This window comes from Bos taurus, chromosome 15, assembly GCF_002263795.3.
Source record: "Bos taurus isolate L1 Dominette 01449 registration number 42190680 breed Hereford chromosome 15, ARS-UCD2.0, whole genome shotgun sequence".
Lineage (NCBI taxonomy): Eukaryota > Metazoa > Chordata > Mammalia > Artiodactyla > Bovidae > Bos > Bos taurus.
The window spans coordinates 84262178-84285732 of NC_037342.1; the positions used below are offsets into that span (position 1 = coordinate 84262178).

The following is a 23555-nucleotide window of genomic DNA, read 5'->3' on the forward strand; positions in this document are numbered from 1 at the left end:
GATTTACACAAATATCTCATGTGCCCTAATAGTATAATTGCAACTAGCCTAAAAGTTGGAAAAACAGTTTTTTCGTAAAGCTTAATGCAAACATGATTTTGAAGAGATCAGAAATAATGGGTGCAACCTGGTTTCCAAATCAAGAAATGTGTTTCTTCAAGAAAGAACCCCCAAAAGTGTTATTATAAAATTATATAGAATATAAAATTATATATATATATAATTATTATATATATATTTAATATATAAATTCAGTAGTTGATATGTATATATATTATATGAGCATATATATCATATACACTATATCTATTGGAACTTCTAATTGTCATTTGAAGAAAAGACATCAAGACATTAAAGTGACCTGATCAATATCATACAACAAAGTCATTAACTCTCAGACTTTGGCAAAAAGCACAGTCATTGAGGGTTCTCTTGCACAAATCTTATTCCCTATAGAAAGAACTGGTTAAAGCATGAAAACCAGTGTAAAAAACATTATTTCATAATTTATTTCAATGCATGAAAACTTTGAGAAATAGTGAGTTATATGTTTTGATGGAATTATAACTCTAAAAGTTATAATTTCAAGTCCAAATACATTTTTTTTTGCCAAGTCACCATTTCCCCCACTTCTTTGCGGATGAACCGCTTCTCAGCTATGCCTGTTTTACATTCACCATAACTATGGAGGTGAACAACAGTGTGAACAAGTTCATTCTGCTTGGGTTAGCACAGAATCTACTAAAGGACAAAGTAGTATTTGTGATCTTCTTGCTTCTATACCTTGCAACTCTGTTGGCAAACTTCCTAATTGTGATGACCATACGAAATAGGCAGACACTTGGGAGCCCAATGTGCTTCTTCCTTTTCTACTTATCCTTTGCTGATGCCTATTTTGCCACAACCACTGCCCCTAGGTTGATTGCAGATTCTGTGTCTTAGAAGAAAGTCATCTCCTACAATGAGTACATGACCCAGATCTTTGCATTTCACTTCGTTGGGTGCATGGAGATCTGGGTGCTTGTCCTCATGTCCATTGATCGCTATGTGGCCATTTGCAAGCCCCTGCAGTACACAGCCATCATGACCCAGTGTGTCTGTGGCACACTGGTAAAACTGGACTGGGTGGAGGCCTTCATTCTTCAGCACAGATTCTCTTGGTTTTGACATTACCCTTCTGTGGCCCCAATGCTATTGATCACTATTTCTGTGATATGAAACCATTGTTGAAACTTGCCTGCATTGATACTTATGTCATCAGTCTACTCATAGTGTTTAACAGTGGGGCTATATGCATGGTGAGTTTCATACTGCTGCCAGTCTCCTATGTTTTCATCTTATGTTCTCTGAGTAATCATAGTGCAGAAGGAAGAAAGAAAGCCCTATCTACTTGCACCTCTCAAATTATTGTTATTGTGTTATTCTTTGTACCATGTATATACACATACACTCAGCCTGTAACTGCATTTCCAGTGGACAAGATGGTGGCTGTGTTTTACACTATTAGGGCACCTTTGCTCAACCTCCTGATTTACACTCTGAGGAATGCAGAAGTCAAACAGGCCATGAGAAGGCTATGGTGCAACAAACTCTGACTCAAGATGGCAAAGTGCAGAAGATGCCAATTGCTAATTCTGCCACAGTATAAATAAAACTGGATTGATAGGAAAGGCAAAATGTTCTCATCCCAGTGTAGACAACATAGTTCTCTTCCAGTGGGACCTGTGCAAGAATAAGCAGAATCTATAGAGCACAGATCTGTATTATTATAACCAATGTCTCATGGAGAGACAACATGAAGTGCAATCACAATTGTGGGAGCATAAGAGCATTCCTCACTTCTGCCATCTGCTTTGATATTCCTTTGAGGCTCGAGAACCAGATTCTGTTTTTTCTGTAGCTTTATTTTCTTATTTTGAACACTATTTTTTGTTTGTTTTTATTTTTCATGTTTCTTCTTCAAATTTTATACTCTGTCCTTGATTTCTGTCATCTATTTTGTTGTTAAACCAGTGCTGGCACTACTTTGTATCATATCTTTTTTGGCTCAAGAGTCAGTCCATCAAGTCATTCCCAGAAACTTATTCTCTCCAAGGAGCATAAATAGCAAATAGTTAAGTTCCTATTTTATGCTTGTCTCCCTCTTGAAACACCCTTAAAAATGGGCCTTTCCTTTGCTTGCAGTGTACAAGGAAATAACTAACTTTACATTCAAACTAGACTATTCTATTTATAACAAAAATACTTTCTGTATTGATCCATAATTTTTCTATATTTTTATAATTTATATAATTTTAATATTTTTGTTCATGTTAACCATTATTTTATATTATTTAATTTTACATACTTATTAATGTTTTTGTAATTTAAATCTTTAGACAGTTCCCAAATATTTGATAAATCAGTGATAATTTTATAAAATTGTAAGAATTATATTTTAAAACCCAGCATGTCATTGATGAGACCATACATACAAAAGAGGAAACAACTGGCATACGAAACAGAGCTAAAAAGAGAAGAGGTCCACAGAAGTGAGACTCCCAACTTGGAAACACAGAATAAAATATGTCAAGAATGAAAACTTTTTCCAACATATTTTTGCTATGAAGGGGAAGAAATTACTGGAATAAGTTTCTGGCAACAAATTGGTGTTCAAAAAGTGGTATTTTAGGATGAAGGAAACAACAGCATATTTCATGATGATGGGAATGATTCTGAAGAGAGCAAAAGGGGGTAAGGGAGCAATTATCAGATCATTGCTCTTATGTAGAAGGAGGAAATTGGATTTGTCTGGTACACGTGGACATGTTGGCTTAGAACAGTGGTTACTGTTGTTTAGCTGCTAAGTCATGTCTGACTTTTTTGTGACACTATGGACTTTAGTCCGTCAGGCTCCTTCTGTCCTTGGGATTTCCAAGGCAAGAATACTGGAGTGGGTTGCCATTTTCTTTTCCAGGGGCTTTTCCCAATCCAGGGATGAAATCCCTGTCTCCTGCATAGGCAGGCAGATTCTTTACCATTAAGCCACCAGGGAAGCCCTGGGATGGTAGAGCTGATAATTTACAGCAGATAGAATTCTATAATGGACAGGGAGGCTGATTAAGTGGGCATGGATGTTGAGGGTGGGAAGAATCAGTGATGTGAGTTTGTAGAAATACTTTTCTAATTGTTTCAGGTATTCTCTTAAGTAGAAAGTCAAGTCATTGGTTGGGACTGAAGAAAGAAAAGAAGGTATTGGGATTTTAAAGATAAAGGGAAAGGTGAAAATATAACTCTAGCCCTTCATCACTACTTGCCCTAAGAGACTTTTATCCACTTTAGAACATTGAGAGGATAGATGGATGCTGGAATTGCAGCATAGAAGGCTCACTTGAGATCCACTTCAGGTTTTTAAACTGAGACTAGCTAGGGACTTCCCTGGCACTCCAGTGGTTAAGACTCCATGCTTCCACTGCAAGGGGCACGTTTCAATGCTTCACAGTATGTGGGAAAAAAAAAAAAAAAAAGTGAGACCGCTTAGTGTAGTCCTAAACCACACTCATGGGATAAAGCACAACTTAGTTAAACATCCACACAACAATTAACATTTCCTGAAGACAGGTCAATCTACGAATTCCTTTATATTTATTTTTCCTCAAAAGAGAAAATTTTTTTTTCTCCTCTTGAATGTGATGGATGTCTTTATTACCTTGATTCACATAATATGCCCCAATTAATCAAATTGTAAATATTAATTAAGTGTAGTTTTTGTGTACCAGTTATACGTAAATAAAGCTGAGTTGCAAATTCCTTTTTGCCTTTTCATACTGTCCGTGGTACAAGCCATGGGGTCGCAAAGAGTCGGACACAACTTAAGGACTGAACAACAACATATTCCTAGGTGAAATTTGAAAGTTGGTTTTAAAATACTATTCAACTTGAGCACCACCCTGTGGGAAGACAGCATAAGGGCCGAATTAATGGCAGTGAAGAGGAACTAAAAAGCCTCTTGATGAAAGTGAAAGAGGAAAGTGATAAATTTGGCTTAAAGCTCAACATTCAGAAAACAAAGATCATGGCATCTGGTCCCATCACTTCATGGGAAATAGATGGGGAAACAGTGTCAGACTTTATTTTTTGGGGCTCCAAAATCACAACAGATGGTGATGGCAGCCATGAAATTAAAAGACACTTACTCCTTGGAAGGAAAGTTATGACCAACCTAGATAGCATATTCAAAAGCAGAGACATTACTTTGCCAACAAAGGTCCATCTAGTCAAGGCTATGGTTTTTCCAGTGGTCATGAATGGATGTGAGAGTTGGACTGTGAAGAAAGCTGAGCGCCAAAGAATTGAGGCTTTTGAACTGTGGTGTTTGAGAAGACTCTTGAGAGTCCCTTGGACTGCAAGGAGATCCAACCAGTTCATTCTAAAAGAGATTAAGCCCTGGGTGTTCTTTGGAAGGAATGATGCTAAAGCTGAAACTGCAGTACTTTGGCCACCTCATGCAAAGAGTTGACTCATTGGAAAAGACTCTGATGCTGGGAGAGATTGGGGGCAGGAGGAGAAGGGGATGACAGAGGATGAGATGGCTGGATGGCATCATGGACTCGATGGACATGAGTCTAAGTGAACTCTGGGAATTGGTGATAGACAGGGAGGCCTGATGTGCTGCAATTCATGGGGTCGCAAAGAGTCGGACACAACTGAGCGACTGAACTGAACTGAATTGACAGCTAAAGAAATAATCGCTAGCCAGGTTGCCCTAATCTGTGCAGGGAAATGCTTATGTAGCTTGTTCCCTTATCTGCTTAAAATGTTGTCCTTGGAATTGGTGGTCTTTAAGCATCTATCATAGCATTGGCTTAGCTTATTTGTTTGCATATGTGACAAATTCCCAGGTTAAAAGAGTGTATTGTCAACTCTTTAGTAACAAGCCAATTAAAGATTCTTTACCATCTGAGCCACAAGGGAAGTCCCAGATGAAGGCTCCGGATCTAATCAAAGTCCACTCCAATATGATAGCAAGGTTTTCATTATGGATTTCTATGACCTAAATAGAGGCTGCTGCTGCTGCTGCTAACTTGCTTCAGTCATGTCAGACTCTGTGCAAACCCACAGACGGCAGCCCATCAGGCTCCTCTCTCCCTGAGATTCTCTAGGCAAGAATACTGGAGTGGGTTGCCATTTCCCTCTCCAGTGCATGCTAAGTTGCTTCAGTTCTGTCCAACTCTGTACAACCCCATGGAAAGCAGCCCACCAGGCTCCTCTGTCCATGGAGTTGTCTAGGCAAGAATACTGGAGTGGGTTGCCATTTACTTCTCCAAGTAAATGGAGGAGGGGACTCTAATCACATGTTCCTAGAAGCCTGAAAGTGAAAGTTGCTCAGTCATGTCTGATTCTTTGGGACCCCATGGACTATAGAATCCATAGAATTCTCCAGGTCAGTTATGGAGTGGGTAACTGTTCCCTTTTCCAGGTGATCTTCCCAACCCAGGGATTGGATCTTCCCAATCAAATCCAGGTGATCTTCCCAACTCAGGTTATTGCAGGCAGATTCTTTACCAGCTGAGCCATTAGGGAAGCCCAAGAATACTGGAGTAGGTAGCCTAGCCCTTCTCCAGAGAATCTTCCCAACCCAGGAATCAAACCAGGGTCTCCTGCATTGCAGGTGGATTCTTAACTAGCTGAGCCACAAGTGAAGCCTAGGTCCCTAAAATGTTTCCACAGAGCTGATTCAGATGATCACCCATGATGAGTTAGCTTTATCAGGCACCACTGATACTACAGTGACCTCCCTACATACTCAGGTGTGTTACTATCCTTCTCTGACACTACTCATCAGGAATAGAAATATTGGCATTTGTTGGTTCTTCAGTCATCTTCCAGTAGCTGGGAACCTTAGGCCAATTTCTGTTGTAGAATGTCCTGGTGTGAAACAATGCAGAGAGATCATTCAGAAAAAAAAAAAAACAAAAAAACTTGGGTATCAGAGGTAGAACCTAGAACATCCACCATTCTCAATGTGGTTCCATGAAGAGCTTATTTTCCTTCCCTACAAAGACTGTACATTTTTAGCCTGAATCATTGTGCATCTTATTTTTTCTTTCTTCTCTTTCGTCTTCTTGCCCTATTCTGGTAAAAATAAAAAAAAGTCTCATTGAAGAAATTCACCAAGACTCCTTCCATTGGCTATCATTTTATAAAAATGTCCAAGTCAAACAAAAAGTAAAAGTATTTCTTAAGGATAAATTTTATATGCTTTAAGGGATTTTATGTGTGTGTGTGTACATATGCCCAGTTAAATATTATGGAACAATGCAAGTCCTATCAGATAATGTTATTAAAGAGTTTTAGGCAAGAAGAGAATAAAATTCCATTCTTTATCACTGAGGTGTTAGGTTGAAAGAAGTGAGGGAAGGAAAATATTGATCGATTTCATTTTGTTTTGTGATCTTATTTGTATTTGTTCTTGAGGTGATTTACTGTCAGTTGTAGCTGTGGCTGTCATGTCTGTTTTCACATTTCAGAAAAGATGTTAATATTATAATTACTGATATTATAAGAATGTCTGTCTCCTTAATGTATCATATCAAAAAGAAAGCCAAAGTGGAAAAAATGAAACCAATAAGGGTGTATTTTCTCCAGTGCCCAGAGCTCAGTGCTCATTTGCTCAGTTGTTTCTGACTCTTTGCAACCCCAGGGACTGTAGACTGCCAGGATCCTCTGTCCATGGAATTTTTCAGGCAATAATACTGAAGCAAGTTGCCATTTCCTGCTTCAGGGGATCTTCCCAACCCAGGGATTGAACCCACATCTGTTGTGCCTCCTGCACTGGCTGGCAGATTCTTTACTACTGGGCCACTAGGAAGCCATGTCACACCTAAAATGTTCACCAATATTTGAGAGCAAATATGTATATGTTAAAAGTAAATCTATGTCTTGTGACTGATTTGTTATAGCACCATTATGGAGATTGTATCAATAGATGGCAGTAACCAGTGCAGTCATATTCCTGAAAGACAGAGGATGACAGTGGTGTAGATATTCAACTCGCAAATCCTGAAGTCCAAACTAATAACTGATTTCAGATGAAGACCAAGGCTGAAGCTGAACTTCAGATCATCCTTATTTAAATGTCTTTTGCAAGATACTCAAATTTGGGAAACAATTGGCTGCACGTTAAAAAGGTATTATTAGATGCCATGTATTGATACATAAAAATGAAAACTTGAAAGGGACACAAAGCCTTGAATGTGAAGATGGTGCTGTGCCCATGCTCTGAGTGACAGGAATGGGGAGAAGAGTGATCTTAGGAAGACATTCCAGGTAAAAGCAGGGAGTTGGCCTGTGAGGGAAAGGCAAGAGGTCTTAGTTTCTATTAACTGGGCAGGGCCTGGAGACAGACACCATTCACAGTGGCTGACACAGTGTCTTCAGAGAATCTTTTACTATGTTGGGGAAATAGAGGCCTGCTAGTAGGAGCCATTTTCAGTACCTCCATGGTAGGATTCAGCACTGTAGGTCCTGCCAAGAAACCACTGGTTGCTCAAAGAAATTTTCACTGGAGAATAAATAAAAGTGCCTGTTAGTGTGGATCTGGCTTTGGCACCAAGTATTCTGAGTAATTAAAACACTGTGTCAGCCATGGAGACCGAGACCAGGTTGGAAGGAGGTAGTGACCAGAGCTCACCATTTACCTCAGGGAATGCACTTTTCCTTCCCTGATTCCTGAGTGAAAGTCAGGGACTAGAGTGCCAAGGCATCTCTAAGTGAGGCTGATCTAAAGAATCAGCCTCAGTATAGTTCATGACCCCAAGAATTATACCCTAGGGAAATACTGGGCATTTGCATGTAGAAGTCTCCACATCAGCTGCTGCTGCCACTGCTAATTCACTTCAGTCGTGTCCGATTCTGTGCAACCCCGTAGATAGCAGCCCCCCAGGCTCCCCCATGCCTGGGATTCTCCAGGTGGGGAGTGGGTTGCCAATTCCTTCTCCAGACATGAAAGTGAAAAGTGAAAGTGAAGTCTCATTTTCCATGCAAGAGTACTGGAGTGGGGTGCCATTGCCTTCTCTGCTCTACATCAGCAAATAAATCATATTGGATTATTGGTTATTAAATATTTTATTTTTTAAGATAAGTTCTATGTTCACAGAAGTAGGGTAATAAATACATTTTCCACAAACACCCTGCCAATTCAGGAGTCCTAAAAGACCCAGGTTTGATCCCGGGGTTGGGAAGTTCCCCTGGAGTTGGAAATGGCAACCCACTCCAGTATTCTTGACTGGAAAATTCCATGGACAGATAAAGTGGGTTATCTTATCTGTCTATCTTACAGGGCAGGGGCTGCAAAGAGTTTGACACAACTGAGTTGGACACTACTGAGTGACTAAGCAACAAAAACTGTTTATAGTAGTCAAATTTCATTGAATAATGTATAAACACATTTTAAGTACATTGTGACTGTGGGAGTTACAGGCTGCTTCGTGTTGCAGGTGGGGGAACCCTCCTAGGTTGGTGTGAACTAGGACAACAGACCCCCCGGCCCCTTCCACTCACCATATTTCTCCTGCAGTTCCCTCTTAATAGGGTCTCTTATTTTCTTTCAGAAACCAAATGCACAGCTTTGTTCTACTATGGAAATTCTGCAATCTTGGAAATCATTACTAGTATCAACTATCAGTCACTTTTTAAAGCCTCAAAAGTGGAGTGAGGATGGGGGCCAGTGGAAGCCTTGTTTGGTTCTTACTTTACCCAAACTGTGTATAAAGAATAAAGTTAGCAGAATGACAGCACACACACACACACACACACACACACACACACACACACAAATAAATAAATAAATAAACACATTTTGAAATAGTGATACAATGGAGATGAATCTAGAAACTATAAAACATCAAATACTCAAGAACATTATTCTTATGGATGTTAGAGTCTCATAATTTAACATAGCCATGTGGTACTGTTCAAAGTACAATATCTTTTACTTCAGGTTGTGGAGACAAACCACCTCAGATTTTAAACCCTTAAGCAGAACTTTGAATTGTGTAAACTTGAACTATTGAGTGACAATATCCTATTGTAATTTATATGTAATGTCAGGAAATTTGCATCCTTTAAGAGGCTATTCTGAAATTAAAAAAAAAAAAAATAGAAATGGGGATATCTGAAACATTACCAATTATCAAAATACATTCATTTTTCTATGTTAATGTGTGTCAAATAGTAGATACCATGCATGTGTACATGCTCAGTCACTTCAGTCATGTCCAACTCTTTGTGACTCTATGGATGGTAGCCCATCAGACTCTTGAGTCCATGGGATTCTCCAGGCAAGATACTGGTGTGGGTTGCCATGCCCTCCTCCAGGGGAACTTCTCAACCCCGGGACAGAACTTTCATCTGTTAGATCTCCTGCATTGGCAGGAGGGTTCTTTACCTCTAGTGCTGTTGGGAGGCACAGTGCTAAATAGCCTTGAAGGAGAAAGTCCATGAGAAAATGGCGAAGGGCCAGAAGTACCCACATTGTACTGATTGCTGAAGAACATTTCCTGCCTTTGCTTATGCTCGGGGCCTAGATTTAACAATTAAACATTAAAGATATTGCTTGAGAAAATGGGTCATGGATAAATACATGGGTTGTTAAGAATGCGCTGTTCCTTGAAGTATCTTTTACTGATTATATCCTAGCCTTGTACATATTCTGCTGGCTGTATGCTCTAAGCTCTTTGTTCCTTGCTCCTATAAAAAGGCTTGACTGCAGAAATAAACTTGTCAGTCCTTGCAGACACTGTCCAAGTGTTGTTCTTTCAGGTTCGCCGTTTCCAAGTCCCAGAGACATATCTCCAACAAGTGGCGCCACAAACAGGGACTTGAAGGAAGACTGAACAAAGCTGAGAGCCCTGCAGAAAGAGGTAAGCAGGATGGGACAACATAGCAGTAAGATTCCTTTTCATAATGCATCACTTTCTGAAACAAAATGGTATTAATGTTTCAAGAGATCAGTTGAATAACTGCTATCATATTTTACTGGAACAATTCATGATTCCCAGAAGAGGGGACACTCAATCTAGACATATAGAAAAGGGTTAAAAATAATGTTTTGCAAGCATATCGGCAAGGGTTACATGGTCACTCATATGGGCTATCATAGAACAAATTGAAGGGCATAACATTGATTTGGAAGTAAAAACTATTCGATCTTTACATGAATATGAGCTTAAGGAACAAGATATGCAAGGTGCTTTGAAATATAAGAATGTTATGCTCAATCAGACACAATCCTTAGAAAAACAACTTAGAGACACATATATACAGGATATGTCAAAACTGAAGCCACTTAGAACGGAGGTCATTTCATTCAACGGACAGCCCAAATCTAAGGTTTTTCCTTCTGCTCCTCCTGTAACAGCAATTGCTAACTTTGCTCGTACTAATCATTTCACTCCTCCTCGGGAGATGCCTGCTTGCACTTTCACTTTCCCATTGCAATTTAATCAACCTGCCCAAGACCAAAATACTTGGGCTAATCTAGATTTTAGCATGTTGTCTAGCTTTAGGAAAGCATGAACTCTGTATGGACCTACTTCTCCTTACTGTATAGAATTTCTCGAAGGATGGGCTGGCCATTGGATGCCATATGATTTTTTTCAAGTAGCAAAGATGATTTTAAATCCTCAACAATTACTGCAATGGCAAATGTGGATTAATGATGAGGCCCGACAGCTGATGATAGACCAGCAATCTCATGGTAACTGTAACCCTGCCAATTTAACCTATGATATACTCACCAGAACAAGAGTCATGGCTGATATGATTGCACAATTAGCTAATATTACCCCTCAGATGTTACATTTCATTAAAGAAACTGCCTGCAGGGCATAAGCAAAGGTTGATAGCACTAACTCTGATGGTTCATTTGTTAAGATTATTCAAAGACATGAAAAGGAATATTCTCAATTTATAGGAAAATTAAAGGATGCAATTGAGAAATCTATTAAGGATATGACTTTACAAAATTTTATTTTAAAACAACTTGCTTTTGAAAATGCTAATGAGGAATGTCAATCCATGCTCAGACCAATTCGAGAGACTGGCTCTCTTATGGAATATTTGAAAGCATGTAAGGACACTGGATCTATGTCCCATAGAACAAAATTGGCAACATTAGAAACCTTTAATGTACAAAAAGCTGCTAATACCAAATGTTTTAATTGTGGGAAGCCCTGCCATATGAAAAAACAATGCTGCATGCCAACACAGGCCAGAAAAAATAATACTACTTCTATAAGAAGAAACCCCCAAGAATATGTCCAAGATGTAAAAAGGGGTTCCACTGGCTGAATGAATGTCATTCTAAATTTGATAAGGATGGAAACACCTTGAACCCTGATGCACAACAAAAACAACAGGGAAACTAATAAAGGGGCCATCCTCTAGCCCTGCTACAAAAGGAGGACCTAATGTTATGATGCTACAAGCAGCTACATCTAAGAGTGCTTGCATTGATATATCTAGTCCTTATGATATGGAACTAATAGAATTATACAACCCCCCAAAAATTCCCACTGGATATTATGACCAAACTCCACCCAGGACAGTGGGACTGATTTTGGGACGTAGTAGCTGCACAATGAGAGGTTTAATGGTATTGACTCGAGTTACGGATGAAGATTATGAAGCAGAAATTATGATAAATGTTGTGAAAATGGGAAATGTATACTTACAAAAAGGGGAACATTTTGCACAATTATTACTTTGGCCATATGTTAAACCAATGAAGGCATCTGATAAAGCTAGGCAGGGAGGCTTTGGCAGTACCAACCTTACTGCTGCACTATCCACCTTATTAAAGGAACATCAGAAACCCATGCTTACTTTACGCATACAAGAAAAGAATTTCACAAACATGTTAGATACTGGAACTAACATTTCAATCATTAGAGCTGCAGAATGGCCCCTTGATTGGGGTAAGGTTATGGCTCCTTCTAGACTATTAGGAATAAGTAAAACTGATGTCACACAAACTTTTGTCAATGCATCCTATTTACAAGTGTTTGGCCCTAATCAAATTGTAGCTTATCTTAAACCATATATTACTAATATCCCTATCAATTTATGGGGATGGAATTTTCTTGAACAAACAAAAGCCATAATTTCTTTAAATGAACCTTTTTAATGGGGGCCATTGAGTTAACACTGCTGCCCCTTGATTGGGAATCTGATACCCCAATATGGACACCTCAATGGCCCCTAACTAAAGAAAAATTGGCAACTCTTACACAATTGGTTAATGAACAATTACAAAAAGTTCATATAGAACCTTCATTTTCCCCATGGAATTTTCCCGTTTTTGTAATAAAAAAAGAAATCAGGAAAATGGCGAATGTTGATAGATTTAAGAAATGTTAATAATACTATGATTCCTATGGGGCCCTTACAACCTGGATTGCCCTCTCCTTCCACGGTGCCAAAAGGATGGCCTGTAATTATTATTGATTTACAAGACTGCTTTTTTACTATACCTTTGCATCCTAAAGATAGAAAACGTTTTGATTTTTCAGTTCCCTCTATAAATCACATGGCTCCTCTTAAAATATTTCAATGGAAGGTTTTACCTCAGGGGATGATGAACTCTCCTACCATTTGCCAATATCTCATATATGTTTTATTACAACCCAGTAGAGATAAATATCCTACTGCCTTCATAATTCATTATATGGATGACATACTCCTTTCCATGGAATCTGAACTTTGTTTGCAACAGTTATATGACAAAGTCACCACCACTCTTCAAAATCATGGCCTACTTGTTGTGCCAGATAAAATTCAATTGAAAGCACCCTTTAATTACCTAGGACATGTTATGGAAGACTCTAAGATAAAACCTCAAAAAACTCAAATCTCTGTGCATTCTCTACACACATTAAACGATTTTCAAAAATTGATAAGAGATATTAATTGGCTTCAGTCATCTATTGGCATTCCCACCTATGCATTACAAAATTTATTTAAAATTTTAGAGGGACCTCCTGACCCTAATAGTCCTAGACAACTAACAAAAGAAAAAAAAGAAAGAAGAATTAAAATTTGTTAAAAAACACATTCAACAGATAATGTCTCTCTGGGGCAGGCTCTACTACAAAGCCACAGTTATCAAGACAGTATGGTACTGGCACAAAGACAGAAATATTGATTAATGGAACAAAATAGAAAGCCCAGAGATAAATCCACACACATGTGGACACCTTATCTTTGACAAAGGAGGCAAGAATATACAATGGATTAAAGACAATCTCTTTAACAAGTGGTGCTGGGAAAACTGATCAACCACTTGTAAAAGAATGAAACTAGAACACTTTCTAACACCATACACAAAAATAAACTCAAAATGGATTAAAGATCTAAACATAAGACCAGAAACTATAAAACTCCTAGAGGAGAACATAGGCAAAACACTCTCTGACATACATCACAGCAAGATCCTCTATGACCCACCTCCCAAAATATCGGAAATAAAAGCAAAAATAAACAAATGAGACCTAATTAAACTTAAAAGCTTCTGCACAACAAAGGAAACTATAAGCAAGGTGAAAAGACAGCCTTCAGAATGGGAGAAAATAATAGTAAATGAAGCAACTGACAAACAACTAATCTCAAAAATATACAAGCAACTCCTCCAGCTCAACTCCAGAAAAATAAATGACCCAATCAAAAAATGGGCCAAAGAACTAAATAGACATTTCTCCAAAGAAGACATACAGATGGCTAACAAACACATGAAAAGATGCTCAACATCACTCATTATCAGAGAAATGCAAATCAAAACCACAATGAAGTACCATTTCACGCCAGTCAGAATGGCTGCGATCCAAACGTCTACAAATAATAAATGTTGGAGAGGGTGTGGAGAAAAGGGAACCCTCTTACACTGTTGGTGGGAATGCAAACTAGTACAGCCACTATGGAGAACAGTGTGGAGATTCCTTAAAAAGCTGGAAACAGAACTGCCTTATGATCCAGCAATCCCACTGCTGGGCATACACACTGAGGAAACCAGAAGGGAAAGAGACACGTGTACCCCAATGTTCATCGCAGCACTGTTTATAATAGCCAAGATGTGGAAGCAACCTAGATGTCCATCAGCAGATGAATGGATAAGAAAGCTGTGGTACATATACACAATGCAGTATTACTCAGCCATTAAAAAGAATTCATTTGAATCAGTTCTAATGAGGTGGATGAAACTGGAGCCTATTATACAGAGTGAAGTAAGCCAGAAGGAAAAACACCAATACAGTATACTAACACATATATATGGAATTTAGAAAGATGATAACAATAACCCTGTGTACGAGACAGCAAAAGAGACACTGATGTATAGAACAGTCTTATGGACTCTGTGGGAGAGGGAGAGGGTGGGAAGATTTGGGAGAATGGCATTGAAACATGTAAAATATCATGTATGAAACGAGATGCCAGTCCAGGTTCAATGCATGATACTGGATGCTTGGGGCTAGTGCACTGGGACGACCCAGAGGGATGGTATGGGGGAGGGAGGAGGGAGGAGGGTTCAGGATGGGCAGCACATGTATACCTGTGATGGATTCATTTTGATATTTGGCAAAACTAATACAATTATGTAAAGTTTAAAAATAAAATAAAATTTAAAAAAAGAACACATAGTAATTATCAAGTAACTATTAAAAAAAAAAAACACACACATTCAACAGTCTTTCTCAACTCAGCTGGACCATACCCAACCAATCTATTTATATTTATTCCCCACCAAGCATTCACCTACAGAAATCATAGCTCAAAACAGCCCAATAGAATGGGTATATCCACATACTAAGCAGTAAAAAAAAAATCGTATCATACATTGAGAAAATAGGACAGCTAATTGTATCAAGAAGGAGCCATGTACAAAGCTTAACTGGTTTTAATCCATTTGAAATACATGTCCCTTTAACAAAAAAGGAATTACAAATTGCCTTACAATATAACATGACCATGCAAATAGCATTAAATTACTTTCAGAACGTTATCTCATTCCATTTGCTGAAAGGAAAATTATGGGACTTCCTACAATTTACTAAATTTATAGTAACTAATATCATTGCCTCCCAGCCTATTTCAAATGCACCTACCTATTTCATTGATGGCAACAAGAAAGACATAGCTAGTATTGTCGGCCCTGATATCAAAGAGAAATTACCCACTACCTATTCTTCAGTACAAAGAGTTGAATTGTATGCTTAATATGCTCTTTTGTCTCTTCAACCATCATCCTTCAATGTCTATACTGATTCCAAATACCTTGCTTCCCTTTTCCCCGATTTTGTTACCGCATTTTTATACAACCTAGATGAAGAATTATATTTTCTCTTTTCAAAGACTCAAGCCTTAATTTGATCACATACAGAACCTTTCTTCATTGCACATATATGGGCTCATTCAGGTTTACCTGGCCCCCCAGCAACAGGGAATGATGCTGTTGATAAATTCATAGCTCCCAATTTTACATCTACTATAGATGAACACACTAATCTTCATACCAATGCTAAAAGATTGCACTCTAAACACCATATTCCCCTCACTGAAGCGAGACTTTTCATTAAATCCTGTGATGTCTGCGCTCCTCTGCACTTATGTACCACGCTTTCAGGAGTTAATCCTCATGGGCAACAGCCTAACTCCCTTTAGCAATCCGACTTCACTCATTGCTCCTTGGGAAGGTTTTATTTGCTTTTTGTCTCAATGGATACATTTTCAGGTTTTATATGGGCAATGCCTGTCTCTTCAGAATCCAACAAACACGCCATTTCCGCACTTTTACTCACCTTCCCTGTTATGGGAATACCTTCGATCTTAAAAACAGATAATGGGCCTGCATTTACCTCTCACTCATTTCGTTCATTTCTAATGGAATGGAATATTAACACACATCACGGGGATACCCTACAATCCCCAGGGTCAAGCAATTATCAAAAGAACCCATCGTACTCTTAAAACTCATTTGTTAAAACAGAAAGGGGAAATATAGAAGAGGAGATACACTTCTTATCCCATGAACCCTCAATTGTTATTATCTTTAACTCTTTATTCCTTAAATTTTTTTAAATTTTATTTTATTTTTAAACTTTACATAATTGTATTAGTTTTGCCAAATATTGAAATGAATCCGCCACAGGTATACCCGCGTTCCCCATCCTGAACCCTCCTCCCTCCTCCCTCCCCTCCCCTCCCTCTGGGTCGTCCCAGTGCACTAGCCCCAAGCATCCAGTACCGTGCATCGAACCTGGACTGGCAACTCGTTTCATACATGATATTATACATGTTTCAATGCTATTCTCCCAAATCTCCCCACCCTCTCCCTCTCCCACAGAGTCCATAAGACTGATCTATACATCAGTGTCTCTTTTGCTGTCTCGTACACAGGGTTATTGTTACCATCTTTCTAAATTCCATATATATGCGTTAATATACTGTATTGGTGTTTTTCTCTCTGGCTTACTTCATTCTGTATAATAGGTTCCAGTTTCATCCATCTCATTAGAGCTGATTCAAATGTATTCTTTTTAATGGCTGAGTAATACTCCATTGTGTATATGTACCACTGCTTTCTTATCCATTCATCTGCTGATGGGCATCTAGGTTGCTTCCATGTCCTGGCTATTATAAACAGTGCTGCAATGAACATTGGGATACACGTGTCTCTTTCCCTTCTGGTTTCCTCAGTGTGTATGCCCAGCAGTGGGATTGCTGGATCATAAGGCAGTCCTATTTCCAGTTTTTATTCCTTAAATTTTTAAAATTTACTAAAAGATAGTTCTGATACTCATGCAGACAGACATTTTGCAGAGGAAAACAGTAAGAAACTGTTAGAAGCCAACACACCAATATGGTATAAGCAGTTTAATCAATGGTTGCCAGGAATCTTATGACTCCTAGGTAGAGGTTATGGTCTTGTCATTGCAGATGGAGGCGAAATCTAAGTTCCACTTCTCCATGTCTGTTACCAGAAGGACCCCATGACCAGACTCCCCCGACAGGTGACACAGCTGATGCGAAGGGTCTCATCAATGACCATAGAGAAGCCGAAGAGAAAACATCAATGTCTGAACCCCTACCGCAGGACCTGAGGAATGGCATGTGTGGAAGATTCCTGCTGCATTGGAGCACTTTGCCAATGTGTATGGGACTGCAAAAGCCTTAAAAACCTCAAAACTATACCTTTTTATGTGATAGTACAGGTTATATCCAATCTTGTGTGCACCTACTGTACATGTTTATTGTAGGTAACTTCAATATAGATCTTTCTGCTAAGATTGTTTACTGTACAGCATGTGCCTTGTATACGTGTTCAAACCATACTATTTCATATCATTATGTCAACATGGCAATAGTCAAGCAAAGATCTGATTTGTGGCTTCCTGTTAACCTAACAGAACCATGGACTGACTCTGTATTTCTCTCAGTTTTGCTCAAATATGGCTTAAGGAGGTCAAGGCACATAATAGGATGGATTATTGCTGGCATTCTTAGTCTAATATCTATTGTTACAATAGGAACCCTATCTGGTATGGCACTACACAATCCTATACAGATGTCTCTACTCAAGACTCCGTGCCTCCTACGACAGGTCCAACTAACAGCTGCCCTGCTTAAACTAAAAACAAAAGGAGGATATGTTGGGAGGCACAGTGCTAAATAGCCTTGAAGGAGAAAGTCCATGGGAAAATGGCAAAGAGCCAGAGGTACCCAGACATTGTACTGATTGCTGAAGAACATTTCCTGCCTTTGGCTATGCTCGGGGCCTAGATTTAACAATTAAACATTAAAGACATTGCTTGAGAAAATGGGTCATGGATAAATACATGGGTTGTTAAGAATGCGCTGTTCCTTGAAGTATCTTTTACTGATTATATCCTAGCCTTGTACGTGTTCTGCTGGCTGTATGCTCTAAACTCTTTGTTCCTTGCTCCTATAAAAAGGCTTGACTGCAGAAATAAACTTGTCAGTCCTTGCAGACACTTTGCAAGTGTTGTTCTTTCAGGTTCGCTGTTTCCAAGTCCCAGACACATATCTCCAACAAGTGCCACCTTGGAAACCAATTAGATATCGTAAGGATACTTAAAGGAAATGGTGTTTTATTTAGAGATTATAAATGCATCCTCTCCCTCTTTTCAAACTGTAATATCTGGAAGTGAGTGTGCAGTAAAATGGGGCATATTCTATATTTATAAAAATATACACTTGTAAAAATAAGTATAGCAAATGTATAGTATAAATATATTTATAAAGAAAACATTATTTATAGGGTGTGAGTGGGCTATGATTTTAAATCACCAAAGGCAGTCAAATAAATCCAAAATGGCAACTCATACAACATTCAAGCATAGACCCATAGATTTATTGAAAATATAAAAGTAATGATTTTAATGAAATGGAGCCATATCTCTTAACTGTATATTCATTCAGCAAAATTAATTAGAATCAGGCTAAATCCACAAATAATTGTATTTGAAAAGTGCTTTATTTTTGAGATTAGTTGTTTGTCATTTGCTTCATTTACTATTATTTTCTCCCATTCTGAAGGCTGTCTTTTCACCTTGCTTATAGTTTCCTTTGTTGTGCAGAAGCTTTTAAGTTTAATTAGTCCCATTTGTTTATTTTTGCTTTTATTTCCAATATTCTGGGAGGTGGGTCATAAAGGGTCCTGCTGTGATGTATGTCGGAGAGTGTTTTGCCTATGTTCTCCTCTAGGAGTTTTGTAGTTTCTGGTCTTACATTTAGGTCTTCAATCCATTTTGAGTTTATTTTTGTGTATGGTGTTAGAAAGTGTTCTAGTTTCATTCTTTTACAAGTGGTTGACCAGTTTTCCCAGCACCACTTGTTAAAGAGATTGTCTTTAATCCATTGTATATTCTTGCCTCCTTTGTCAAAGATAAGGTGTCCATATGTGCGTGGATTAATCTCCGGGCTTTCTACTTTGTTCCATTGATCTATATTTCTGTCTTTGTGCCAGTACCATACTGTCTTGATGACTGTGGCTTTGTAGTAGAGCCTGAAGTCAGGTAGGTTGATTCCTCTAGTTCCATTCTTCTTTCTCAAGATAGCTTTGGCTATCCCACTGCTGGGCATACACACTGAGGAAACCAGAATTGAAAGAGACACGTGTACCCCAATGTTCATTGCAGCACTGCTTATAATAGCCAGGACATGGAAGCAACCTAGATGTCTATCAGCAGATGAATGGATAATAAAGCTGTGGTACATATACACAATGGAGTATTACTCAGCCATTAAAAAGAATACATTTGAATAAGTTCTAATGAGGTGGATGAAACTGGAGCCTATTATACAGAGTGAAGTAAGCCAGAAAGAAAAACACCGATACAGTATACTAATGCATATATATGGAATTTAGAAAGATGGTAACGATAACCCTGTATACGAGACAGCAAAAGAGACACTTATGTATATAACAGTCTTTTGGACTCTGTGGGAGAGGGAGAGGGTGGGATGATTTGGGAGAATGGCATTGAAATATGTATAATATCATATATGAAATGAGTCACCAGTCCAGATTCAATGCACGATACTGGATGCTTGGGGCTGGTGCACTGGGATGACCCAGAGGGATGGTATGGGGAGGGAGGAGGGAGCAGGGTTCAGGATGGGGAACACATGTATGCCTGTGGCAGATTCATTTTGATATATGGCAGAACCAATACAATATTATAAAGTTTAAAAATAAAATAAATTTTTTAAAAAAATAAATAAATGAAAAGTGCTTTAGAAAAGTCTACTTATAAGCTTATTTGAGACTCTTAATTCTAACTTGAGATATAAAAATTAGTTTCTTATGGAAAATAAGTAATGTGAACACACATATGGGATAGTGGTAAATCAATTTTAGGTAGAAGAGACAGCACCGTGTTCACGCAGTTGTATCAGACCCATGGCCTTAGATATTCCCTGCTCTGTCTCTGCTTGTCTTGCCTGCCTAATATCACTGGTTTTGTTCTGCTGTTCTCCCTGCCCTTTGCTTGACATCTGGTGTTCTCTGTCTATAGTTGCATTTCTATGTGTGTATATCCACAGTCTGGCAGGTTTTCCTCCCAAACAGTTTATTTATTAAACACTGTGGTCTCATGTCTGATCATGGACCTTCAACATGATTGTTCTTCCTGACTCAGTGAAAGAGTCAGATTCAAATAATCATAACCTCTTTATGTTTTAAGTAATAATATATGTAATCTAGGAAACCTCTGTTTTTATTGGTTATACTTCAAAGTCTTACCATATGTTTACTTACATTGAGAATATCACACTTTGGTAGCAATCTTTTTTTCTTAGGAAGATTCTGACTATTGGGGTTGACCTTATTTTAATATTCTTTCCATAAAAAATTCTTCTCCTAAAGTGGTGTTGGTTTAGTTGCTAAGTCATGTCTGGCTCTTACAACCCCATGGACTGTAGCCCACCAGGTGCCTCTGTCCATAAGATTCTCCAGGCAAGAATATTGGAGTGGGTTGCCATTTCCTTCTCCATCTCCTAATGTAATCCATTCTTTTTTGAGGGAGAGTATTAAATTTTCCCTTGAACCACACCAATTACAATAATTTGTTTGTAATACTGTGTTATTATGATTGTAGCATAGATGGCCCAAACTGAGGCAGATAAATTTATGTGAGCTGGAAGGAAAGAGTACATGTAGTTGACAATAGGGAGTTTAAAAATAATAATTAAGTAAATAAAGAATGTTATAAGCCAGAGGAGAGTTTTTAGGATTTGAAAGAGAAATAGTTATACCACAAGTATGAATTATTTTAGTGAGTTTTGATAGAATTCACAAAAAAAGAGTAGCTTAAGAAACACTGAGGTATTCGGATGAAAATTATATTTATGCAGTAGAGATGTATATCACCTTTTGTCATCATTTACCAATATTGCAGTCTGATTAAATAGTCATGAAGAGTCTTTCTGATTTTGATTTGCTTTCTTATTTGTATTTTTATCTATGTAAGAAATTCAGTATGATTATTTTTGTTTATTTGGAACTTCTTTTTCTATTTATAAATTACTAAAACATATATAATTACTAAATTTGTAATAGTTTTATTTTACCAAGAACTTTGGAATTGCTTTGGCTCAAGGAAAAAAAATTATCTATTTCTCCATTTGAAAATGGGAATATGTGAATTATACAACTAGAAAATATACACACACACACACATATATATATATATATATATATATATACATATTGTTGTTGTTGTTGTTAGCTTTGGTTAAAGTTAAGGCTAATCATTTTAAGTGATTTACTCTAAGTAAAAATAAATCATAGCTGCTACAGTTGGATTCTGTTCCTATGAGATTTTCACAGTAGTAAATTCTGGGCAGGTGGCAGAGTTTTAATCAAAGTCTTCTACTTCAGGAAAAGGAATATTATTTTTCTTTGAAAAATGCTGCATACTGTATCTAATGTAGGTACTTCCTCAAATACACACTATCTAGGATGTCTTCTGGCATGCTTTGAATATAGAGTTCCTTTTACCATTGTCACCACATCTCTTGCAGACAGAAAATAAGATCTAATTCCTGTCCAGGGTTTTATAATAAACACTGTAGAACCTCATAGAAATCTGAATGTGCAACCTCATGAGGAATGTTTGTTTACCAGTGCTCTGGTAAACAGTGGGACTCTGAACAGACGCATTTGTATGAAGGTAAGTAAGAACTGTGAGTATACAAATATTCACATAAGTAGTTTCCTCTTTCTTGAAAGAGAAGAAAGAGCAGTCTTCTCTAGCCTACACACTACATTACTGCCTCATTTGAAAAAAAAAAAGCCCTGTCATATAAAGATGTTTATTACTCTCATGAACTTCCTCCTTCATCCCTTACTGCTTCCAAACAGCTAACCAGGGTCAAGTCACAGGAAAGTCCAAACAAGAAATGTAGACTCACATCATTGAAAATGCTTCATAGAGTAACTATGTGTTTTGCTTTACTTACAGAACCAACTATTAGATCTGTGGCAAAGAACTATAAGACATAGCTGCTAATGTAGGAAAGATTGAATAGTCCACTTTTTCTTTGATTGTAGGTAGTGACAATGTCTTAACACACTCTGCTATTCTGGGTGTGGTAGCTTAGGAGTGAAAAGGATTTGAACTTAATTAACATTTAGAGGACTTAGATCTCAAAGTTTCTGGGAGGGGGATTTGGGAAGTATGATACTAGTATGTCCATGTTCAGTGCATATGAAAGAGCCCAATTAAAAAAAAAAAACTGTGTACTGACTGATATGACAATTGAGATTTTTCTCTTTTTTTTTTTATGTTTTAAAAAATATCTTTATTACCAGTGCTTTTAAACCCTGCTCCACCTGCCTTGGAGAATAAATGTAACTTCCAACACAACGTGCAAGTTTATTTTCTTTTTATTTTTGGCAATCATATTGTTTTAATTAATTAGTTTATTTTAATTGGAGGCTGAAAACTTTAAAATATTGTAGTGGTTTTTTCCATACATTGGCATGAATCAGCACATGTGTCCCCCATCCTGAATACCCCTCCCACCTCCCTTCCCGTCCCATCCTTCAGGATTGTCCCAGTGCACCGGCTTTAAGTGCCCTGTTTCATGCATCAAACTTGGACTTGCCATCTATTTCACATATGGTAATATACAGATTTCAATGCTATTCTCTCAAATCATCCCACACTTACCTTTTCCCACAGAGTCCAAAAGTCTGTTCTTTATATCCGTGTCTCTTTTGCTGTCTTGCATATAGGGTCATCATGACCATCTTTCTAAATTCCACATATATGTGTCAATATATTGTATTTTTTTTCTTTCTAACTTATTTCACTCTATATAATAGGCTCCAGTTTCATCTACCTCATTAGAACTGAGTCAAATGAATTATTTTTAGTAGCTGAGTAATATTCCATTGTGTATATGTACCACAGCTTTCTTAACCATTTTCCTGCTGATGAACATCTAGGTTTCTTCCATGTCCTAGCTATTGTAAACAGTGTTGCAATGGGGTACACGTGTCTCTTTCATTCTGGTTTCCTCAGTGTGTATTCCCAGTAGTAGGATTGCTGGGTCATATGGCAGTTTTATTTCCAGTTTTTTAAGGAATCTTCACACTGTTCTCCATAGTGGCTGTACTAGTTTGCATTCCCACCAACAGTGTAAGAGGGTTCCATTTTCTCCACACCCTTTCCAGCATTTATTTTTTGCAGACTTTTTGATGGCAACCATTCTCATCAGCGTGAGATGCTACCCTACTGTGGTTTTGATTTGCATTTCTCTGATAATGAGTGATGTTGAGCATCTTTTCATGTGTTTGCTAGCCATCTGTATATCTTCTTTGGAGAAACGTCTGTTTAGTTCTTTGGCCCATTTTTTGATTTGGTCATTTATTTTGCTGGAATTGAGCTGCATGAGCTGCTTATATATTTTTGAGATTAGTTATTTGTCAGTTGCTTCATTTGCTATTATTTTCTCCCATTCTGAAGGCTATCTTTTAACCTTGCTTAGAGTTTCCT

At 37.9% G+C, this 23555-nt stretch overlaps 1 long non-coding RNA gene and 1 pseudogene across 1 annotated transcript; both read left to right on the forward strand.

The window, feature by feature from the left end:
* Positions 685 to 1595, forward strand: OR4C164P (olfactory receptor family 4 subfamily C member 164, pseudogene; annotated as a pseudogene).
* LOC100848475 (uncharacterized) lies at positions 9071 to 18019 on the forward strand. The gene is made up of 2 exons (XR_233092.5): positions 9071 to 9902; positions 17013 to 18019. It is a non-coding gene; the product is annotated as an uncharacterized lncRNA (long non-coding RNA).
* The last annotated feature ends 5536 nt before the right edge of the window (positions 18020 to 23555 follow it).